Source organism: Alligator mississippiensis, chromosome 1 (genome assembly GCF_030867095.1).
Source record: "Alligator mississippiensis isolate rAllMis1 chromosome 1, rAllMis1, whole genome shotgun sequence".
NCBI lineage: Eukaryota > Metazoa > Chordata > Crocodylia > Alligatoridae > Alligator > Alligator mississippiensis.
Genome location: NC_081824.1, coordinates 125,827,230 through 125,849,331, shown reverse-complemented (window position 1 = coordinate 125,849,331; position 22,102 = coordinate 125,827,230). Strand labels below are relative to the sequence as shown.

General features: G+C 47.0%; 1 protein-coding gene across 4 annotated transcripts in view; it reads left to right on the top strand.

Annotated features, from left to right (window-relative positions):
• The first annotated feature begins 10,107 nt into the window (after positions 1-10,107).
• SHPRH (SNF2 histone linker PHD RING helicase) overlaps positions 10,108-22,102 on the top strand; it is a 119,032-nt gene continuing 107,037 nt past the window's right edge. Inside the window, exon 1 of one of the 4 annotated variants that reach the window (XM_059713794.1) lies at positions 10,108-10,389. The gene's annotated coding sequence lies outside the window, so the exon portion shown is untranslated. The remainder of the gene's footprint in view (positions 10,390-22,102) is intronic. The other 3 variants (XM_019488366.2, XM_059713796.1, XM_006260724.4) reach the window with 3 other exon arrangements.

Sequence of the window (22,102 nt, the reverse complement as noted above, 5' to 3'; positions counted from 1 at the left end):
TTGCATGAAGGTCAAGGCCTTGCGGGTACAGTGGGTGGCTGTGATGGATCACAATTGTTGGTCCAGCTGTGCCCATAAGACCATGCCCTTTATGAAGCAACTCTCTAACCCAGGACACAACTATGTGGTCTATACCAGCAAGGTGGCCTGTCTGAGCCCCTACCCCACCCTGCCATCTCTGGTGACACGTCACCAGAGGAGGGACCCTCGGGTGTTCAGCATCCCTCATCCTGCCCAGCTCTCCTGCTGCTTGCCCCACCAGCAGCTTGGGGAGCCCTGGCCAGTGCCTGCCTCAGCAGCTGCGCAGCCCCAGGGCCAGCCATGAAGAATGGCTGGCCATGTTACTGCTGGCCGTCAGCAGTGCCAGCTCTTCCCTAGGGAGGCCCCCGGCCAGGCGCCTGCAGAGCATGCCATGTGGACCAAGGACACTAGGTGTAGCCAGACACCTTTACCTGCTGGGAGGACTGTGCTGAGCTGCCAGCCATGCCAGCCCTGGACATGTGATAAACTCCATACTGTGGGGAGGGCCTTCCCTGCCCCACCTCCACCCTACTGTGTGCTGCCCCTGCACTGGGCACTTTGCACCTGGGCAGGGAAGGGGCTGCCCAGCGAGCAGGGCTAGCTTCTAAAGATGGCTGCTGGGTGCTGGCATCTGGAGCCTGCAGCTCCCCCTTATTGTTGGGCCAAAATTCAAGCCCTATTTCTCTGTGGGTGAGGAGAACTATGCGATTAACCACCAGCACTCATCTGATAATCAGGCAGAAGCTTTATTGACTACAAAATTATCCATTAAGCACAAAGCAATTAATCAACTGGGGTTGCTAGTATACAAGTAGTCAACTTTACTGCAATTGCCAGAATATAAGCAGGCAGTTACCAAAAACAACATGTTAACGTGACTCCTCACTGCTTCATAGTCTGTCTAGAGCCGTTACTCAAAAGGCATTGTCCACAGTCGGCCGTACTGGGTGACCTTCCTAGGTTGTGCTGTTACTCTAAGTCCAAAGACTTGGTCCTCCTTTAGAAATCCATCCAGGTATCTCCCTCAGAAATCCATGCAGGTGATTCAGATAGCATACAGCAAACAGCGAACACTGCTTTCACTTGCTTAGGCTATTTAACCCTTTAGTGACATCACCGTCATTAATGCAAGCCAAGCTTGTTATATAATATTTTGGCTTATAGATCCTAAGAGTACAATAGCACAGCCTTACATACCTGGAATATTTTCCTGTTCCTACATTAATTAGTGGGAACATGGTTACTATGTTAACATCTTAATTTATGGTTCTATTGTTTCATTGCTCTGGCTGTTCCCTGGCATTTTACTGGGGTTATAGGCCACAATCATTCTTAATTCTTAACTGAATCATCTCAAAGAGGCTTCTGGGAGTTTTATCAACTTGACAGCTCACATGATCGGGGGCAGCAGGGCAGGCCATACGAGGAGAGACTAGAGGGCCTGAACCTATTCAGCCTCCACAAGAGAAGGCTGAAGTGGGATCTGGTGGCCATCTACAAATTCACCAGGGGGGATCAGCAGGGAATAGGAGATCTCCTGTTCCCCCGGGCACTACACAGGGTAACTAGGAATAACAGCCACAAGTTGATAGAGAGCAGGTTCAGGCTAGACATCAGGAGGCATTACTTTACAATTAGGGTGGCTAGGACCTGGAACCAACTTCCAAGGGAAGTGGTGCTCACTCCTACCTTGGGGGTCTTTAAGAGGAGGCTAGACAGACACCTGACTGGGGTCATATGATCCCAGCGTCCATTCCTGCCCAAGGCAGGGGGTCGGACTTGGTGATCTGTTTAGGTCCCTTCCGACCCTAGCTACTATGATACTATTGTTAGGCCCCAGCTCAAGTCTGGGTTCGTGCCCGGTATGCAAAGGCCAATAAAGATACCAGGGGTGAAAGTATAAAAAAGATTTATTGCTAGCAATAAAAGGTGCAAGCGGAATAATTTCACAAGACAAGCACACACACATTCAATACTGAGCCCCTTATATACCAGAGGTTGAATCTTCATAAGCATCCTTGTTTGCTAATTGGTTATAAAGGAGTGACGCAAGGAGTTCTTTACTGAGCATGTCTCTATACCTGTGTTTTAGCTATGTATCTCATTAACGTACATATACGTTCCATTAGCATATATCTTCCCCGCCTCGGGGTGTGATTTTTAGTATTATAATGAGCTCTTTGTTCCAGTGCCTCTGATTCTGTTTTTTGTTTCCAAGCTTCCTCTATCTAAGACTGTCTGCTCCTTATCATTGCAGATGGGCATTCGACACATAACATTCACTTTTGCTTAGGCTTTGCATAGTAGTTTCTAGGTCAAACCTTACACTATGACATGCCCAGATTTGATTTTCCATGCAACACTGATGAACACAGGGACACATTGCAGGGCTGCAGGGACCTGTCAGCAAATTTTCTCTCCAATCCCTGCACATGTAGACACCTACCCAAAAACACTTACTGTGGAGTAGCTTACTGCACAGTAAATCTGGGCTGGAGTAAACACACATGTAGATGCACACAGTTATATTTTATCTATATAATAAAGAAAGGGAACAGTCCCCATTATGCCCTTGAAACTGCATGTACACCATCTACATTAATAGACAAGGCACTTTTCCCTCAGCCCACTCTGAGGTCTTCATTCACAATTTAAGATCAACAAGTGTCTCAGTGTAAGTTTCCTCTTGCTCTCAGCTGCTTTTAGGATTTCCCCTGCATGATAGTTATCTTGGCACCCTTATCTCTCCTAACCCAATGTGTCACTTCAAGCCTTTTTATACTCCTTGCTTGGAGTTAATAGTATCCACCTGGTTTGGCTGGTGGATGGTGAGTTAGCAGAAATAACTGTGTGGCATTGAGCATACTCCTAGTACCATCTGGTATAGAAGTGCCATGGAACAAATGGACCTTTCTCAGGCCACTTTCCCTACTTCTCTTATGGTTCATTGTCAGTATTTAGCAAAGTTCCAGCAACAGAGGAATACTTAAATGGAAATATCTCTCACCCCTCAGGTAATTGCTATGTGGTCCAAGATGCAATTGGTGTCTTTATATCATAGAATCTTTTTCCAAATTTAGAAGGTTAGATCATGGCCCTCACCACAACAGTTTTGTGCTATAGATTACATTACAAAAATTTACATATTGAGCCTAAATTCCCTGACAGTTTCCATTAAAAATTGTATTTTTCCTGGTTTGGTTTTGGAGGCACTGTGAGTGCATGCCAGGCTCTTCTTTTATGTATTTCTATTACCTGATAAAAGCATAGAGAGGTAAGGAAGAAAATTCATGTCAAGGATTATTAAAGTAATAAAAATGTCTTAGTGTAGCTGTAAAATTAGGTGTATGTATAATTATCTTGCTGAACTAGGTTTAAAATTAGGGATTGTAACTGTAGATGAGAGCCATAACAGGGCAGCTCTGCGCTCTGGACAGTAGTACTACATGGGGCAGTGGCAGCTACTGAGCTGATGGTGACAGCAGAGCCAGCCGGCAACTGCAGCGGTGGATATTTTTGCACTCCTTCCCTAAGTCAGCACCCAGGACTGCTGTCTGTCACCCTACTTAGTTACACTACTGGTAAATGGTATCATAGATGCAATGGCAATAATTAAATTATTTTCCCCTCTTTATTTAAGTAGAGTCTCTTTAACTGTCCCCTTTCCTTGAGAAAATATGATTGTTGCAGTATTGGATGCCCTTTAGCAGGGTGTGGTTTAACTTTTGCCTATGACTGATCAGGCCAGAAGTTAGGTGACCACTGGAGGATCACTTAGTATTCAGTTAACTAGTAATTAGCATTGCTGAGTAGCAAACAGGAAAGTGTCTGGTTTTGAGGCAGGTATCTGATAGAGTCTAAATCTGAAAGGTGTAGATAGGATCCTGTAGACCAGGGGTGCTCAACCGCAGCCTGTGGGCTGGATCTGGGCCCTGGCACTGTGTCATCTGGCATGCAGAGCTCTCCATGTGTCTGTGGAGAGCCCTGCAGACTGTGGCCCTGTGGGCTACTGGGTGTGCAGGGTGGCATGAAGACATGCTCTCCTCATGTGGAGGCAGCTTGCAGCCCTAGAGGCCCGGTTCTCTACAAGCAGGCTGGCCCCGTGCCACTCATTTGGTCTGTGTAGCCAAAAGATTGAGCACCACTGCTGTAGAACTTGTGTAATTTTGCGGGGGGGAAAGCCTGAAACCCTGAAGACAAGATGGCTCAAATACTATGGCTGAAAAGTGTGTGCTGGTGCAAAGGGTGGTGAGTTAGCAACTGGCCTGCAATGATTGCTTTTGGCGCTTAAAAATATATTGCCTTCAAAAATCTTCTCTAATCTCCAGCAGTGGGGCAATGCTGTAAATCAAACAATTACAAAAATCACTGCAAGAACCCCACTATGTTAGCTAAAGTATATTTGAAATCCAAAACAGGCAATCTAACGTGGCAGTAGAAAGTTAAGCCTCTGACAGTAATTTCCTCTTTGGGCGCTGTAATGCTGATGATGATTTCACTGATAATGGATTTCTTTTTAATACCTGAACAACTCTAGAGCCTATTGTAGTATAGCTTTTCATTTGTGGTATATAGTGATTTGCCTCTGAGGAACTGAAAAGATTTACAAACATTAATTAAGTAATTCTCATAACACCCCTGTCAGGCACAGTAGGCGGTATTATACCTGTTTTGCTGAAGCGTGGAGATGTTAAATGACTTTCCCAACATAACACACTGAATCACTGCAGAACAAGGAATGTTAGCCAGCTGCCCCGAATCTTACTCACATACTGGAAATAATTACACTGCCTGCCCACAAGAGCAGGTGGTGGAAAAATAAGTAAAAATTTTAGCAAATATGAATTTGAAAACTTTATATTCCATTTTTTGAAAACCTAGCTCTAAACTAGGCAGCCAAGGTTTCTTGGGTGAATTTGATATCTTTTATTAGCTCTAAACTACACACTTTATGCTTATTGGAATATGTTTCCCCTGGCTACACAAATTACTACATGTCATTTGCAAGGCAAAAATGTATCCACAGTCTAATTTTACATTGTATTTAAGGTGCTCAGCCTTCAGGGGACTAAAACCTGGTGATGGGTGCTCAGCAGATAAGTCTGCCTGGCCAGAAGACTGAGGGCCAACTGGAGCTGATACCATCTAATAAAGGAGGAGCCGTGAAGAGGGTTTAAAAACTCCAGAGGAGAGCGCAGGAGAGAGAGACCAAAGAGTAGTGCTGGAGAGAAGCAGAGGGCCAGGGGCCCCACAAATCTGTGCCGCTGCTTTTTTCTCCATGGCAAGCATGTGCCCCTGCTCATGGAGAAGCGGTCTATGGGTGCATCCAGATGAGTGGGAACATGTCCTTTGCGGCATCTCAAAGACTCTTGAGATGCTGCAAAATTCACTTGGTGCAAGTGAAAAGGTTCTTTGCACAGCATATTTCCAATGTGAAGCCAAAACTAGATTCTGGAAAAGCATGGTATCTAAAAAAATGCTTCAAAGAAAAGTGGGGGCGGTGCATATTGCTGCAACATGTGCCACCCAAAACTGGAGCCTGGCTGGCCAAAGCCATGCTCTGGCTGCTGGCCAGACTCTGCGCTTGGATCGATGACATTGCAGCCCCAGAAGGCCCCCAGAACCCCAGGTAAGGCTGCTGGGACCAGCCCAGGTGCTGGCCCCAGCCTCCCCTACTCCACCTGTGGCTATTTGTCATCCATCAGTGTGCATGAAGGAGCATACCTTGGAGACAAGCAGCTGCTCTTTGTCCCCAGGGAAATGCACATGTATGCTTGTGGGGACATGCCCTATGGGGCATAAGTCACCTTCCAGAGTTTAACAGACAAAATACTCTGTCCACACTGGGCATATGCATGTACATACCGGAATGATGTGGTAATATTCACCAGCACCTAGCAGGTGGACATCTAGCAGGTGAAGGCAGTGCTTCATTCACTGTTCACTTCAAGTGGCAGGCCTCGCAACTAATCCAGCTGAGTGTCAGTTCAGATGTACTAGGGGTACCCCTAGGAATACTAGGGGTACCCCTAGGAAATAGAAGGATTAAACTCCTGGTAGGTACAGTAAAGGCACTGGTAAAATCCCCAGTGACCACAATGAAGCAGCAAGCAAAGTTGTTTTTAGGGCTGGCAAGGTATTGTTAGTGCTTTATCCCATAGTACCAGTATAAACCTACTTTGTGGTAGGGCACCCAAGAAGGTGTGATGGTCTGCAGAGTATGCAGAGGCATTGGGGACTATAAAAAGGCTCCTATGCAGTGCCCCAGTACTGCATGGCCCAGACTTCATAAAATAATTCATACTGCAGAATGATTCTTTGGAGTGAGGTTGGGGAGCCATTTTCTCCCAAGAGTTTGAGGACAGGGAACACCTAATCCTGTATTTAAGTAGGAAGCTCCTTCCCTGGCAACAGAAAAGTTCAGTGATAGAGCAAGAGTGTCTTACAATTAAGTGGGCAATTGGTACTACCCCCTGGGTGTTCCTTTTACCTTTTTCACTGACCGTGGCCTGCTAATGTGCCAGAATGGGGAGACAATGGGATTTGATTTCTAGGGATGTCCAATTGCTGTGTGGTGGGGGGCCACAGATGCCCTTGTGTAAGCTGTATGGGATTCCCCCCATCATGTGATCTCCTTTCTCTCCTGCACTGCACCACGCCATGCCACATACCCCCTACCCACAGTGCACCATGCGAGCCTGCCCTGTTGCACTGTACCACTGCCCCATGTCTTGCTGTGGCATCCTCCCCTAAATGGCATGCCTCCCCTACCATGCCACCCACCACTGGCACCATGCTGGGTCCCAAGGTCCCTGCCTGAGTTCCCTCAGCCACAGGCTCCATCTTCTCCACACTGTACCACTCCCAGGGGCAGGGGTAGGCAGCAGAAAGTGGAGGAAGAAAGGAGAGCCAGAGACTCCAGGAGAGCAATGGAGGGAGTGGTGCTCAGTCTAGGAACTATGGGGACTGCAGGTTAACTCCTTAGGGCATAGACTACTAGTTGGATGACCCTGTTCTTTCCAAATAGATATGGTAGCAGCATAGACAAATGCTGCTTTCAACAGAAAACTAGGCATCAACAGGCACTCCAAGAGTACAGACTACAGACTTCCTAAACTGCAGACTGAATTGGCCAATCGTAGGTTCCCTTGACCAAAGACGACTGCCCTGTAATTTGTTTGCTAAATACTGTACTCCAACTATACAGAACTTAATTCTTAAATTCAGTTAAATTAACTTTTTGTTGGCTTTGACTATATTCTCTATGAGCTTGTTTAGCAATGGGAGATTTGATGGTAGGGTGGTTAAAACCAACGTGTCCGTGGTCAGGCTACTGCACATCTGAAGAAAAAGGGAAAATTCCCTCCCTGAATTGTCCATTTCAGTTCAGAATAGCACCATTTGTATATGACTCTCCACTAGCCATGGATATCAGGAGTTGGGAGAAAAGTCTTGGGCTATATTTAATTTAGGGTGTCCTGAACCTCTTGTTGAGTGGGAATGGTAAACTGGGAATGGAGTTGTTGGTCGAAGGGTATAGAAAGAGCAGTTCCAAGGTATTCAAGACTTCCCTCATGTACATGATCTTTTCAGCAAAGTAGACTGACACTTGGTGCTCCATTTTGTTGCTATTTATAATTATTCTGGATTAATTGGTTTACCACCACTTTTGTGACAGGATTTGGTAGATTAATAGGAGGACGATCAGAAGGTTGACCCTCTTGGCCCTCATACCTCAAGGGAACAAATATATTACTCTCCCTTCAGTCCTTGTATTGCTGTGATTTTAGTTATTATAAGAACACTTCTAAGTAAATATAGTTCGATATCTGTTTAATTTTACTCATCCTTTTTGTCATTATAGATTTCAGATTGGATATAAAAATCTGATGTTAGGATATCAGACTAAAGCCATTATGATGAAACTCAAAACATTACAAAATAATTGCTAAAACCCTGAGGGTATGATTCTCCACTGCACTGTGTTTAGTTTTAACTGCGCTTAGTTTAGTTTAGCTCTGCAAAAATCAACAGTACTTCCCTGCTGAAAATTAGTCTAAAACAGTGAAGGATTATGCCCATGGATGGTTTCAGTTATTCTTGGGAAATGTGGTTAGGGCACTAAAAAGTAGCAACATATTGTATATTCTCTTCAATCCTGTGCTTTCAAAATTTTGCATATATAGAGATCTATTAGGGCAGGGGCAGGCAATTATTTTGGGCAGAGGGCCGCTTAGCAAGTTTCAGCAAGCCATTGAGGGCCGCATGACAGGCAACCCAGGGCAGATTAATATTAATTTTCTAAATTTTTTAGGGGCCCCGCAGGCCAGATAGAATGGTTTGGCAGGCTGCATCCGGCCCCAGGCTGCTTTTTGCCCACCTCTGTATTAGGGTCATTGTACATAGATAATATTATGGTAGCTGTGATTTTGAAAGCACTGCTACATACTGCCAACTGTACTTATGCTGAATATCAACTTGCTCCATTAGTAGTGCCAGGAAAGCCTTTGGAATTACAGGCAGGCAAGGTTCTTAGACCAACACGGCTACAACCAAAAACCCAGCAACAATGGGATTACAGGTACTTAAAGATGAACATTTGCTTAAATGCCTTGCTGGATCATAGCCTGTTTTGGAATTAGGTGCTATTCAACCTGAGGAAAGAGTACCAAAATCTGGTATCAAAATCAAAGTACTTGCTCAAGAGAGAGAAAAAAAGGCATCTTCTGTTTCAAAACACGTCCTTGATTCATATCCATTTAAACCTATGGGAGGGTGGAAATCCCACTACAACTAACACCTAATAAGTTGTTGTAATACCTTTAGGGGTGTCAAAAAGGTGGTCCATAGGCCAGATCTTACTTGTGGAGCCTCATCATCTGGCTCCCGGTGCTGGGCCAGTATGAGACCCCTGCATGCTGAACCCAGCACCTGTAGCACCTGCTCCATCCGGTCCAAGACCATGCCACACATAGCACCTATTCCAGTCAGTCTGGGATACAACCACTCCAGTCTGTCTGGGGTGGGCAGTGCATGCAGTGTGGGTCCCACAGTGGAAGCCATATGCATCCTGCACTGGCTACAGTGGGACTGGATCCAGCCTGCTGAGAAAGGTGCAATGGGGGACGGGACACATTCTTCTGGACCACAGACCAGTCCTATGCTGCTCGTCCAGTTTGCAGGACAGGTCAGATAAGTTCAGCACCCCGCTTTAAGCCAAACACAACTGGAAGCTCCATCAAACCCAAGCAATTTCTATGATGATGGATTCCTTCATTTCTTTCCATCTCTGATTAGAGATCAGTAGGTTCTGCAGCAAGACTGGGTCTTGCTTTTCCACAACTTTGCAAATTTTGAAGTGAACTATGTACTGTATTGTATTAGATTAAATCAGCCCTTCTTTCTCTCTTCGCTAGTTACTCACAAGCACACTTTTTAAAGGAACTTTTTGTGACTTAAAACGTATTCAGTGGCTGCAACTTTTTTCACAAACAAATTTCAGTGCATGGACTGCTTGTAAATGCTTGCTGTCTCTCCTGCTTTGAAGCCTTGCTAGCAATAAGTCACTATTTGTGGCCTGAGGTGAGGTATTTTCTCTTTTTTTTTTTTTTGACTAGATAAACCCCCATGGTTGTGAGGGTTTTGATTGTCTTGCTGCAAATGCTCATGCCCTGGGCTATTTTCATGAGGAGCCCTACAAACTCCCTTTCCAATGTGTCTCTGTAAAAAAAGGGGGTTATAAACATCTGTACAAACAAGCCATAAAAGGGGTGACGCAGATGCTTTGTAATGGAGCAGCCTTTTATTCTAAGGGATAGTTAAAACTTTGTTTTAGTAACGTTCATGGCATTTAGGAGCAAGGCTAGAAAGCGCCCCATCTCACGGGGAAAAAAGCCTAGACCCAAAAGCAGTCTCAACCCAGATCCTCCTCTGTCCACGTGCCCCTCAACCGCCTCCCTATGCGCATGCGCCTCACAGGCCCCTCCTTCTTCTGCCCGACTACTGCCCGCCTACCCCCTTCGGCTTCCAAATCGATACTACGCATGCGCTGCCTTCCTAGCTTGTTGGTTCCAGCGCTCACTCCCCGAGAGGCTTCGGAGGGGGGTGGGGGCTGTAGTTGCCTCCCGCGGGGCTGACTGACCCCTCCCCTCCCCTCACCCATGACGTAGTTGGAATGTGGTCTCCGGCGGTTCCAACCACTGGCAGGGGGGTCCGGGTCCGTCCCGCGACTGCGCAAGCGCGAGTGCTGTCTCCGCTGCCCGGTGGTGAGGGGCGTGGCGTCGTGACGTCTGCGCGCCCCATTCGGAGGGCCGCGGCCTGAGGTGGCCGGGCGGCGGGGGGGCGCTCGCGCGGGGCGGGCGTGACCAGGTAACGGGCTCGCGCGGCGGGGCAGCGAGTGGGGGGGCAGCGACCCCAGGGTCCGTTGTGACCGGGGGGAGGGGGCGTGAGAGGGCATCGCTAGCACGGGAGGGGCAAGTACGGGGGCTGGCAGGGGAGAGCCAGGGGCTTACCGTGGGGGTCCGTCTCCCTGAGCCCTACCCCCAGGAGAGCTGCTTTGTTGGTTGTTCATCTGTGGGCAAAACCCCAAAGTGCGAAGGCAGACCCGGTGTTTTCTGGGCGTTGTGCAGTTAGGGGTGAAAACCCCTTATGCGGGAATGAAACCCAGAGATTTGGGATAGAAACGTGCCACCCAACCCTGATACACAGGTGCTTTTAATTAGCACGGCTCGCTCATTAAAGCGCCCAGCTTTGCGTCCCGCAACACGTGTGAAAAATGCTCTGAGAGCCATGCTAATTAAAAGCATCTGTAGCCATCATGTATCAGTATCCATGTGCTGAAAAACAGTGGCAGGGTGCTTTGAGCTAAGGCTCAAATGAACTTTAGTTTAAAGCATCCCGCCACCATTTTTCAGTGCAGGGGCACTGATTCACGTGGCGCTGGAGTCTGCTGGAGCGCAGTAACTTCTGCGTCCCACCAGACTTGATTAATTAATTGGGTGCTCCGACACACTAGAATGACAGAGCATTTGAGCAGCCTCCTGTGTGTGTGTGTGTGTGTGTGTGTGTGCGTGCGTGCGCGTGCCCTCAGTTCTTGGGCAACAGAAGAATGACTCTGCCATTTTTCTGTAGGCAAAAACCCAAGTGAGAAGGAAGAGCTGGTGTTTTCCAAGAGTTGCCTTGGGTCGGGGGATTCTCAGCTGGGAGAATCGCACCATGGCAGTGTGAACCCCAATTCAGGAATGAAACCCACAGATTTTGGATAGGAATCTGCAGTGCGATGAAACGTTGTGGTCTCTTAGTTCTTGGGCAACAGAAGAATGGCTCTCATTTTTCTATAGGCAAAAACCGAAGTGCAGAGAAAGAGCTGGCAGTTTCCCAGGGATGCCTCGGGTCTGGTGATTCTCAGGGTGCTGAGATGGATCCTTTTCACGGTGCTGCCGGGTGTTAGCACTGTGGGGTGTGCACATGTGATTTGCAAGATAAACCTCTAGATTTGATCTAGGAATCCACAACTGGGATCTTTTCGAGTTCTTTGCTGTAGGAAAACCGCTCTGTTATTTTTCCATAGGCAGAAAACCCAAGTGAGAAGGAACAGCTGGCATTTTCTAAGAGCTGTGTTGATTCTCAGCTGGGGAGGTCATGAAGTGTTAGCATGGTTAGGGATGCAAACATGATTTATAAGAGAAACCTAGAGATTTCAGATGGGAATCGTGTGAAAAAAATTGTTGCAGTCTCCCTTGAATTCTTGGCCAACAGAAGAATAGCTCTATAGTTTTCTGGTGGTCAAAAACCCAAATGAAAACAAAGAGCTGGCAGTTTTCAAGGGCTGCCTCCAGTCCAGTCCAGTGATTGTCAGCTGGGTTACTGAGGCACCCTGGGGGGCCTCAAGAAGATCCTATCCAGGGTGGTAGCACTGTGAAGTAATGCAAAGATGATTGAAATGATAAAACCTGCACTTCTCAAATAGGAATCCAGCTGCACTCTCTCAGTCCTTTGCAAACAAAATAATCACACTTTGGTTTTTTTGTCAAAAAAGGAGAGAAAACAAGGATCTGGCACTTTCCAAGGGCTGCGTCAGACTTGGTGATTCTCAGCCCACTTTGGGGTGCCTCAGAATCCTTTCTGGGCTGCTGCCTTGCGCCACAGTGTTAGTGCTGTGAGGTGTGCACACATGATTTCTAAGATAAACCCACAGATTTCACTTTGGAGTCTACGGTTACAGTTTTTCTGTTGCAAAAACTCTTAAAAACTGCTCAGTTTTTGGGGGTTTTTTTTAACTCCAAAGTAAAAAAAAAAACCAAAAACAAGTGATTTTTAAAAAATGAAAATAAAAATAAACCATTTTTCTGTAACTAAAATAGAACTGAGAAAACTAAGACCTGACATTTTCCAAGGCATGCCTCCAGTCAAAAAAAAAGAAGAGACTGAAAAACACTAGTATTAAAAAAAGAAAAAAAGGCAGGGATTCCTTGGGATGTCATGGAGCAGGGTCCCCAGGGGTGAATGGGATGCCCTTGGCAGCTCTGTGACCCTGCAGGCTCTGCCCCAAGGGCACTCTCTTGTCAGTAAAATAAATCAGGAGGCTGCCCACGGGCCCTTGCTTGGTCCCAGTCCGCTGAACCTCACTCGAGCTTACTAGTTTTTGAGCCCTTTTGCTGGGCCTCTCAAGTACTGTGCTGAATGGGGACCTCAGGCCTTATGGGCCAGTTGCATGGCTCCAGACCTTTCCTTTACCATGCCCCATGCCTCACGGGTGTTATACAGATGTTATACCCTCTGTTGGGGCCTTGTCCTACTCAGCCTCCACCCCTTTCATATAGCTAGGTCTTTTAATCTAGACCCCTTGTGCTAGATCCAATATTGAGGCACTAGCTTTAATCAGTCTCCTTTAGTTACTGGGCCCCTGGCCCTTATCTGCTGTGCCTCTCTGGCACTGGGCTTTCCAGGCCCTGTAGCTGCGCCCCTCTGGGCACTAATGAGGTTTTCACCTCCCCTAATAGTCTCATCCCAAACCACCAGTACAGACAATAACACGAACATAAGCCCCAGGGCTGTAATGTAACAACAACCATAAAGGCAGCACTCTGCCTCTTTAAAAGGGTGAACTTATACCGTTAGGATAGCATACCTCCTAGCCCTGGATACCCTGTGAGCTTGTAGAGTCTTACTGCACTTGGAGGTAGTAAAGCAGGCAGCATAGTGTCTTGAGTAGCTTTCATGTGCAGGAGCTCCTTCCCCTTGCTGTTGCCAGAGAGAAAGTGACCCTACTAGTCCCAGCACTGAGCTTATATCAGGGGTAGGCAATTATTTTGGGTAGAGGGCTGCTTACTGAGTTTTGGCAAGCCATCCAGGGCCACATGACAGGTTGCCCAGAGTAGATTAATATTAATTTTCTAAATTTTTTAGGGGTCCTATAGGCTGCATAGAATGGCTTGGCAGGCTGCATAGAATGGCTTGGCAGGCTGCATTTTGCCCACCCCTGGCTTATTTGTCCCCTGGTCTCTGCCTCCTGGTCAGCTGACTACCTGCAGGTGCCAGCTAATTACCTTATTAGCCTGTTATTTAGGCAACCTGCAGCTGTGGAGTGCTGCTTAGCCTGCAAGGCTCCTTTACTTAGCTGCTTCTGCCCATAAAGGAGCAGGCACACCTTAGTGGCTTGCAACAGAGTGGTATCTTTTATTGGACTAACTGTATAATTGGGATAGGGTTAGATAAGCTTTCAAATGCAGTCGTTCTTCATCAGGTGTGTGTGGGGAAAAGAAGTATAATAAAAAAAAAACCCTCTAAGAGCATGGCAAACCTTTTTTTAAGATCAATATGTTTGTCCTAAAGAAGAAAATGCTTGCATTCAGAGGCATAATTATCTAACTCTATCCCAATGGTGCAGTTGGCTCATCAAAAGATATCACCTTAAGAATCCTTTTCTCTCATCATGGCTACAACTTCACTCTAACACTACTCTTGATTCTCAAAGCAATTCGTAAGAATCACCTTAAATTTGAAGAAATATTTTTGTGGATTCTTAGAAGGATTTTGTTTTTATGAAGTGTTGACAGTTTGTACAGTTGACTGTAACTTTATGTTGAAGAGAGACTTTATGTTATACAAACAGAACATTATATTCCATGTGTAGGCATGGAAGGCAGGGATTTGTTTGGGTGATATCTTTTATTGGATCATCCACATTATTGGAATAAAGTCGGATAAGCTTTTGAATGGAAAACACTCTTCTTCAGGTCAAATGTACTAATCTTAAATATGTTTGTAGTGCTCTTTTTTTGTTTTATTCTTTCCTACTTTCTTTCAATATATGGGAAAACCTTGTGAATATATACATTGTCCCTTTGAAAGACATTCTCTGCATTACAGTGCTGAATTGAGAATGAGATTGCTGTGCTGAAAACTCAGAAGTGATCCTGATTATGGAATGCCAGATTTTCTGTATCCCTGCCCATATAATAGTGTGCATAGTGACCCATTTAAGTGTTTTGCTAACTGTGTGCACATGCGGACACTTTGCCTGTCTTTTCAAGTTGTTCATTTGCATACCTAGAGTAGGTATACAGAAGTATGCATGTAATTGTGTAACTTGAGAAAGCAAGCCTGTCTTCAGCATGTGGAATTTAATTGCTTTCAACTTGCATTGAAGGAGGAAACTTTTTCTTTCTATTTCGATCACATAATTTAACATTATTTTGTTGAGTGTCAGAGTATTTCTAAGAAGAGTCTTTTCTCACCTACTGTTCAGTTGGATGCATGCATCAAGGGCATGTGTCTTTTAGCAAGTGTGAGAAAGGGACTTATAACAAAAAGACCAGGGATCCTTGGGACGCTGTTTAAAATTTAATCAGTGTATGTATAACAGGAGAGTCCAGTTCAGGTGCCAGTGAATTTTAAAAGGGTATTACTGTTATCAGGTTCTATTTTCAGAAAAGTTTATAGGTCACAGGTTCCAAAAAAATATTTCAGCGTGGGGAGTGAGTTGGAAGAAATAGAATGTTGGTTCCTATCCCTGTTTGTTTTTTTTTTATGGAAAAAATGTAAATACAAAATATGGTACATACGTTTTATTCACTCAAAATATTTTATTTGAAATATCTCTAATTTGAAAATCAAGATTAGAGCTACTTTTTAACATTCTTTAGTGTCTTAATATAAGTAAGAGTAGAATATACCACATTTACTCAAACCCAAGACCAGGTATTTTCTCTCCATTCATCATGGGAGGGGGGAGCCTCTCATCTTGAATTTGAGTGCAAGGTGAAAGAGGGTGGGGGTGGAAGACAGCTGCTATGGCTCTACTTCTGCCCTGAGCCCAGGTCAGGACCAGAATCAGAGCTACAGCAGCTGCCTGCCTTCTCTCCCTCCGCATCCTGACTCTGCAGTCTCTGCCTCCCCTCTCCTCTCCGTTACTGGCAGGTCTATACCTCTTCAACTCCTGCGTTCTTCATTCCCAGGGCACAGAGCACATGGAAACTCTTGTCTCTTCCTGGCTAATCAGCAGTAGTGCAGCCCTGGCCCTGGGACACTGCTTTGTGACTGGAGAGGGGCTGTGCTTCCGTGTGTTTCGTGCTCCAGGAGTGAATACAGTCAGAGCTGTCTGATGGTAAAGGCAGCAGAGGCTGTGGAAAGGAATTTTACCTACACAATGACATGGACTATAGTAGATTTTTCTCTTTTTCACTTGTAGGTGTTCTAGGGCTTTGGCCTCTTCTTGGTTGGTGCCTTGCCCCCTAGTGATGACAGGTTGAGATTGGGCTTTGGTGCCACCTAGATGGTTTGGATGCTGCTCCTACTCTCCTGTGACGTCTTTGATGTTTGTTGTTGGGGGAGGCAGTTCCCTGTAGGTGGCCCTGAAACAAAGGGGTCTCGACCCTGGTCATTGTTTGTGGGGCTCCAACCTCCCCTTTACTCCAACGTTACCACGTCCACAGCCTGAGCAAACACTAGTGACTCACTGCAGGTCTTCCCCTGAATGATCTCGCCTCATCCACGCTGCCCACCTCAAAATGGGTCAGGTCTTCCCGGCCAGCAATCTTTCCCGTGTCGGTCCCTTGTCTCTGGGCCGGCTCTCGGGCAACTAAACTTGCCCCAACTGGAGTTAATTGTAACTAAGGAGAACTTAACTGAAAGTGTCCGGCGTCTGCCGATGTCCCCCTGGGATTCCATCTCCCTAGATCTACTTGGTCACTCGGGGGTGGGGGGGGAGGGAAAACTTGTCTGTCCCTTCTCTCCTAGTAGGTATAGGGACAGGCAGCCACCCTGTGCCCAGACTCTATCAGCTTTCCCAGTGTGACCTCCCTGGGGCCCAGCTGACCTGTAGCTGATTTTTTCTGGTCCTACCAGTTGGTGGTGCTTGTCACTCCCATGCAGGGCTTTGTAGCTTTCTGCACCTCCATTCTTGCCATGTTGCCCGAGAATGCCAACAGTATCTTGCTGCTACTCTCTGCCGCAGTACCTGTGCTCCCCGATGTGACTGCAGCTCTGCTCCCAGGTGTCCCTGGGAACTGCTTTCTCCCGGTGGAGCTCCCTGGCATTTCTCCTTTCCCGGGGCTTGTGCTCCTCGTTCCGTCTGCCAGTCCTGCGGCAAGTGCTCGGCCTCTTTTCCCCTCACTCGGGGCTGGTGGTCCTCAGCTCCGCAGCCGGCGTCTCCCAGCCGGCATTCTGCTCTCCTCTGCCTGACCCCCCAGCTGCATCTCCAGCTGCTTTTTGAGCAGACCATCCCGTCTGGAGCCACGCCTCCGGAGCTTGCAGATTCACAGGCTCAGGCAGCTCCGGAACTGCCGAGCCTGCCTCAGCATCTCTTCCCAGCTGCTGTTCATCTTGACCCTTGCGGTAAGTGTCGGGGCCCGTCAGGTGGGGTTTTGGGACATGTTGGGGGGGCTTTTGCCTCCCCTTTCACAGTCTTCCTTTGTAGCAGGGTGATGGTCCTCTTCCTTGGGTCTCTTGTATGTATTTTAATGACCTTGAAGCAGCAGGACATAGAAAGTGCCCTTATCCCTGTGCTTTACCTGTTCTTGGTATTTGGGGCAATGTGCCTTGCATTTGTGAGACAGAGTTGTGCAGTTTTAGGAATATATTAGACTGGGGTCAGCAACCTATGCCCCATGGGGCCTTTGGATTCAGATCTGGACCTGTAGCTTGAGTGGCATTTGGCAGTGGGATGGCTTTTCCTGTGTCATACCACCCAGCAGCCTGTGGCTGTGGCAGAAGGGGAGCTCTGCCCATGTTGTGCCACAATCAGTTGTCTAGGGCTCTTGCAGAGGGGGATCTCTGCCTGTGTCACGCCATGGTCAGGTGGCAAGGCCTTGAGCAGAAGGGGGCTTTCACTGGGCCACACCACCATTGAGTGACAGGGAGAAGCAGTGATAGTGATATGACAGGGGGCCGTCTTGCAGCCAGTCACATCATTCACCTGCCCACCGGTCTAGGACAGTCTGCCTACCTGCCTTTCCTGCCACGCTTCTGATGTATCATTAGTAGTTTATAAGGTGGGAGGCTGCCCATTTCCTGCCTGATGCCAAGGGCATAATACACAGCTCCAAAACTTCCCTTATACCATATCCCATGCCTTGCAGATGGCATCATTATGTGGCTCTGGCCCTGCAGTGGACCTCTTTCTATACCCAACTGGCATTTGGACCCCAAACCCCAAGCTCCCTCTCGACAGTTTTCCCTTCTGGGATCTTTAGCCACACAGACCCTGGCCTCACCTCTAGGCCAGTGGAACCCCAGGCACCTGGCTCTGGGCGTCCCTCACAGTGGGCGCTCTGGCCCTTTGACCATTCTGGTCCTGGTTCTGGCCCCAGCATTGACCAGTCGAGGGTTTCTCTGGTGAGATGATTGAGCCGCTCACCCTCTTTCTCTCATATGGGTCTGCCTTCTTGGGCCCCTCCAATCCCAGCTCACTCAATGTCTAAGGCTGACCTATGCACAGTACTTCAGGCCCACCTATCTGGACCCTTACACTTCTTGCACTCCCTCACTGCTCCCTCTACTCTGCCCCCTCACTGAGGCTCTTGGCCTTATGCCCCTTGGGTCTCAGGCCTCATTACATGACTGGACCCTTGCCTGACCCACTAGGTCTTGGGGGCTAAGGCTATATGGCACTCCATACTCAGTTTTCACTAGGGAGGCACTGGTGTGGCGTTTCCTGGAGACCACCCTGCCACAGGCAGCCTCTTCACACCATCCAGCCCCAGCAGGGTGTAGTTTTAGGTCATTTCCCAGGACCAGGAACCTCCTCCATCCCCATAGTTCCTACCCTGAACCCCCAGGTGTTCCGAGAGCAGCAGCTCCTGCTGGCGATGTTATCCCTCTGGCTCTCTGCAGCAAGCGCCAGCTCATCTCTGAGCACCTGGATTTATACTGAGGCTGTTCAGCCCTATTCTCCAATCTAGGAGTCCTCCCACATTCATGCGATCGATCGCCTTGTTAGTCCACATCACACCTGCAGGCTGCTCCACAGCTTGCTCAAACTTCTTAAAGTGGCAGGCACCAAAGGTGCCCTGCTATAGGTGGCCAGTTCCTAATGCTCGGCCACCTCCAGGGCTGTCATTCCAGCCCTTACCAGAAAAAATTGTATCAGACCAGGGGTTCTCAAACTCTGTCGTAGTGAGCCTCGCTGAGTTATGAAAAAAATGATTGTGCCTCCTCATAGCTTCATCATATTTTTGAGCTTTGCATTTTGCTGGAACTTCTGCTGCTGTGTTCTCGTTCTTGGGTTGTACACTTTTCTCTCTTTGTTGTAAAACAATTAATTTCTCGTTTAAACTTTTTCTCACTAAGAGTGCTGCTGAGGTTTGTAACTCACAAAAAATGATGCAACATACATCTGACGAAGGGGTGGGCAATAATTTCAGCTGGAGGGCCGCTTAATGGGTTTTGGTGAGATGTCATCTTGGGACCAGAAGTTCTGCCCCCTAACTGCTGACCATTGCCACTGGAAGTCCATTCTCTTTCTCTCAGAAGTATTCCTTTTGGAACTAGAAAAAAAACAAATCGTATACCAAAAATCAAATATCTTCTATAATATTTTAAATTTAATGTAAAAAATTTTTGTCCTGATTTGCTTGTGTCTGCCTAGTATGTATAAAGGCAATTGCATACGAGTGCAAATAAAATCTTACTCTTGTATATTCTGTGTGGGGTTTGATTGGGGGGGTGGGTATGTGTGTGGGGTTTGTAGGGGGGTGGGAGGGGATGAGGTTTGTGAGGGGGGTAGGGGGGTTGGGGATGTTGTGGGGATGGGGTTAGTGGAGTGTGTTGTGGGGTGTGCATGCCCCCCCCACATGACTCACAGCTCCCGCTGTGGCAGCAGCTGGGGATGGGCTCTCAGGGTGCTTGTGGCCCACGTAGGTAGAACCCCCTGACAGCATGTGGCTCCAGCCAGTTCCGGGAGCTGCACGTGGTGGCAGGGAGCAGGACCAGGCCAGCCCAGTTCTATTGCACAGGGCTCCCAGTGGCTCACGTGCAGCTCTTGGGACTCGCACACCACCGGGGGAGAAGCCCCATGTGATGGATCCAGCAGCCTGGCCTGGTCCCTGCCACCATGTGCATTTGCCGGGACCCAGTGCGAAGCAGGGAGTAGGGTCAAGCTGGCCTGGCTCCATCATACGGGGCTTCTTGCCACTTCCAGTGGAGTACTGGTCCGGACTCCACACTCCTGCCGCTCTGCTGGGCATGAGCCTCGTGCTTTGAGCTCTGCACTCCCCCTGGCCCCAGTTTCATGCTCTGTCCCAGCTAGCTGCAGCTTCCTCCCCACCTCTCCCACTTCCGAACCTGCTGCCCAGGGTACTGCCCTCTCAAAAAAAATCAACCCAAGACTCACAGCTTGCGCCTCGCTTGACATGATGCTGCACTTCCCCAGGGAGGCCCACCTCATAGTTTGAGAACCACTGCTGTAGCTGAATGAATAGGCACCTTAGACAGGGCAGATTCAGGTTAATTCTTGCTTTATCTAACTTGGGCCAGAGATTTGAACCTGGATCCCAGGGAACCAGGGCTCTGAGGGTTCCCTAACTGTTGGACTTTTGGTTATTTCTTTGTGAATCTTGTGTTTTGAAGTTAGGCTATACTGTTGATCAGGCTTTTTATTCCCTTCCTTTATGAACACTTTAAAAGGTTTCAGTTTGTTCCACATCAGGGAAGAAAAAACAGATATCAAAATGTCACAATCCCCATTTTCCAACCATCCCTGGGGTTCTGTGACAGCATGACCCTCAAATACCCAGTTCCTTAGTTTAATTCACATGGAAGTTAATAGACTTCCTTTTGAGATTAATTGAGGTTGGTTCTGGTAACATATTTTAAATTTAAAACCAAAAATTGTGTGCGAAAGCCTTCAGGTCTTCAGGTTGTCCTTTCGAGCGGTGCGGATTCATTCAGCCGGGCATACTGCCCTTCATTTAAGCGTTTTATCCAGTTTTCAAATACCTTGGTGAATTTCTTTGCAGATCTATTTGCGCACATTCTTCTTTGTTCTTTTCATTATGAGACATCCAGTTGAAGAACAGTTTCCTGTGGTTATAAACTTTAGAAGACCAGATGCTTTGTTTAAAAAAAAAAAAAAAAAAAAAAGTTGTCTCCTTTCATTATCTTGATCGTAACTTGACTACTTACTTCCTTTTTATATTAGGTATATTAGGCTGAATTAGGTATATATGAGTCTAGTTATTAACATGTCAATTAATTAATAAAACAGTTCCTTCAGATGGTAGTGTATATTTAAAATTTGCACTGCTGCTGTTGTGGATGCTGAGTGGTATAAATCAGGGTGGTAACCTATAGAGCCATTTGGTCCAGCCCACCAACATGGGGCTCTGGTAGCATTCATGACGAGGCTTTTAGCAGCAATTGCTTTTCCATGCGCCATGGGGAACAGAATTGGCTGTGGGCACTCTCCCTGCGCTGCCACAGGGAAAAGTGAAAACAGCTGAGTCCTAGTACCCACCTTTTGCTTTGGACTTGAACTGGGTCTGTCCAGCTCACTGCCTTAAGAGGTTGTCAACCACTGGCATAAAGAATCTATTTTCAGAATTAATTGAAAATGTGGTCCATGTGAACAGAGGGAGTTAATCTACCAGATACTTAGAACCAGTTTCCTTTTGGGAAGTGAAAGTAGTTTGTGTACATTTTGATTGTATTATAAAGTTAAATTATGGAGCCTGATTACTGTTTAGGTGTGAAAATTGTTAAAAATAGAGAATTTCCCTTTTTCTCAGCTCTCTGTTAAGGTTGTCAGGAATTTCAGAAAATGCTCTGGCTTGCTTAAGAGCCATCCTCCTCTCACCTTTTGACCTATGACTATGTAATGAATTTTTAATTGCTTCTCTATTCCTGTATTTTGCGAACAGTTTTAATGCAAAAGCCTGTGTAGCCAGTACCTTCTAATATCTTTTCATTGCTGACAGATGAAACTGAAATAAATGAAGGCCATTATTTTGACTCTTGTGCTGAGCAGAACTTCTTTGCTTAGCTAGCCTACGAGCCTTGGTAATTATCCTTTGGAAAATCCAGTATTTTAGTGACTACAGTAGATCTTAACTTCTTAAATCTGATTACATTTGTATGATAATTGATCTTTTAAGTTCTTTATCTTTGCATGTACTGTATTTAATTATACCCATTTTGTTTTTGTAGTCTTTGAGGACAGTTTTCAGTAAAGCATTTAAATGTGTACAGGCAGTCCTCAGACTTACGACGCAATTGGTTCCTGAAAACCATGTTTTAAGTCGAAACATCAGAAGTTGGAATCAATTTTCCCATAGGAACAGTGTTACAAATGGGGGATTGGTTCCTTTATGACAGTCGATATAGCTGCATGTGGTTGGTAAGTGGTGAAAGGGGAGAGGGACAGGAAGGGATGTTGGCAGCCAGATCAATGGTTCCCACAGCGAGGGAGGGACTGGGGCTGGGACAAGCACTGCCTAGCTGGGGCCAAGTGGGCGCAGGGAGGGGGAGGGGGCAGCTCCCACTGCTGCGTGCCGCTTGTCTGGAGGCAGCGTTGCACCCACACTGCCCCGGCTGGGCAAGTGGCGGGAGGGCATGGAGGGGCGTGTGCTCCCAGATCTGTGCAGAG